At 42.6% G+C, this 2,524-nt stretch overlaps 1 pseudogene; it reads right to left on the bottom strand.

The window, feature by feature from the left end:
- Positions 1-1,620: 1,620 nt before the first annotated feature.
- The window catches only part of LOC105743691, a 5,817-nt pseudogene continuing 4,913 nt past the window's right edge, over positions 1,621-2,524 (bottom strand).

Below are 2,524 nucleotides of genomic sequence, written 5' to 3'. Positions count from 1 at the left end.
ACAGTAAGCACCCGTGTTTCCTTAATTTGGTTGTGCCAGGAGGTATGAAGGGACATTGGGTGGTCTGAGTTTACTCAGCGAACTAATGAAACATGATTTGGCTTTAATCAGTATTCACAATATTACAATCAATGACTTGCTACTGAAGTGTAAGAGAGAATATAAAAATATAGACAACCATCCTTCAGAAGGATGTTAATCCAGTGCTTACATCAGCTGACCTCGGAGCTGCCCCAGAGACTGATGGAGAGCTCGTGTCTCCTCGCCACATGCCTCTGCATGGCCCTGAGATTGTCAGGATTAGCGCTGATGGCCTATCTCCACCCACTCTGCCTTTCATCACCTAAAGCTCTCCGCCAGAAAGTGGTGACAGAGGCGGCCAGCGTTGTATGTCAACAGATTATCAGGATGGTTATTAATATTCCCTTGCTAGGAACCTTTTTAAATCCCCACATTGGCAATCCTAATGCTCTGTTGATTTTTGTTGCTTGCTGATAAGGCTTTTAATGGCCAAATCCCAGTATATTTTTAGATCTTTTGTCACCAAGGGTTTCCTGTCACTCACTGAGGTTGAAATCAGCAGGCTATTAGCTTGCCCAGGGTATAATCTCAAGTCCTATGGAACAAGGGCTTGCAGCAAGTAGGTATTCTGGCCTTAGAATTTACTTTTGATTTTTTTTTTTTTTTCTTCATTGAGCGCTGTCATTTCAGTCTTTAAAAACCAAAGTAAAAACATATCTGTCTGGATCTGTATTGGAAATCTGTTAGGGAAAACACCAATGCATTCTATATTTTTGCACTAAAATTACAGATATAGACATATAGTACATCTGTTTATTAACACATTAAATTGTATTTAAAATTTTTTTTTTATTTGCTGGCTAATTTTCTTTATTCCTCAGGAGAATTACTTAGAATCTCTTTTCAAATTAGATTATAGCACTCGCTTAAGTAAAGAATAATAATCTGCCAAAAGGAGAAAGTTACATGAACTAAATGAAGATAAAAGAAAAAATCTTCAGTACATTAGGAAATACTGTTGCCCCTCAAAATAGGGAAACAATCCCTTGGCCATCATTGAAGTATTTCACAGAGGGCTTCTTTGTATTTTATTTTTTAATTATTTAAGACCTTTATTTATAGGCCTGGCTTGCAGTTCATTGACTTTTTTAAGAAATAAAGTTGTAAACTTTTATTACAAATTAAAAATGAAGTTCTTAAAAATCTCAACTTATCCAGATATGAAAGAATTTAAGGGGTCGGGGAGATGGCTCAGTAGGATAAGCGCTTGACTGGCAAATGCAGGGATCTGAGTTCAATCCCTAGTTCCACCAAAAAAAAAGAATTTAAAAACCTTAAAAGTGTTTTGAGAAAAACCAGGCTTTTTAAAAAAACACATTTGTCATTACCAAAAAGAGAAGTCTTTAGGTAAAAATGATAAAAACCCCATGCTGCATAGATAATGCAGATAGTCGTAGTTATCTGGTCAATGGGCAAAAAGCAAGCACTTAAGGTCTTCAGTTCCAATCTTTTGTTCATTTATTATTGCTGGAATTTCCTATTCATTTCTTTCTTGCTGGATGACTAAACCGAATGATGGTAGAGATGTTAAGCCTGCGTTTACTCAGCCCCGCCCTGCTCAGCCTCGGGAGTGGATGAATTCCCAGTTGAGGATCAGCTGCTTTTGTCTCTTTGCCATCTTGTGGTTTAGGGTTTTCTGGGCGTCTGCGTCGGTAATTGAAGTTGCGATGGCACCGACCTTGAGGTGGCTGCTGACCTTGGGTCTCATCGCCTTGATTTTCCTTATCGTCTTCTCTCTAGGCTGTCTTTGGCGAGGAGGACCCCTGCGGAATCGTGGTCTATAACCTCGACCCATATTCTGTCTCACTTGTCTACCTCGTTCTCCTGCACCCTGGCTGTCAGCCCCCTCCATCACTTCTCCTTGCACAGGAGGGTTGGAATACTGTGGCCGACACCCACAGCGTCTCTGCATGTAGTAAGGTGGGAGCCTTCGCCTGCTGGCAGGGCCTGCGTGGCTGGGCCTGGCCTTCGGGAGCGCTCTCCAATCGCTCATTCTTTTCCCTACTCTCACTATTCTGGTAATTCTGCTGGTAATGGCGTGGAGGACCCCTACGACATGGATAGCGTCTATAATGGTTAAGGTCTGCTTCGTATTTACTGCCTCGAGCTGGAGTTCCACCAGGGCCTGTGACATTCGCTGCCTCCGCACCCTTTTCTCCTTCAACAATTAAACTCCACAGTCTCTCCATCTCCCACACTGCAAAGGTCCTTCCTGGGGTTATTCTTCTTTAGCGCAATCTGGTATACAAATACATCTTCCTGGGGGTCATTCCTGTTGATGAAGCCATATCTGTTTCTTACATTGAACCATTTCACTGTTCCCAAAACCTTCGTTCTGATGACTTTTTTGCCCCTGCCAGCAGGTGTCACCTATGTGAGGCCTCCGCTCCCTGAGCTGCTGCCTGTGGTGCTGGGCTTGGCATCAGCAGCGCTGGGGGTGGAG

This window comes from Octodon degus, unplaced genomic scaffold (genome assembly GCF_000260255.1).
Source record: "Octodon degus isolate 3935 unplaced genomic scaffold, OctDeg1.0 scaffold00150, whole genome shotgun sequence".
Taxonomy (NCBI): Eukaryota; Metazoa; Chordata; class Mammalia; order Rodentia; family Octodontidae; genus Octodon; species Octodon degus.
This window is presented reverse-complemented; position numbering and strand designations above follow the sequence as displayed.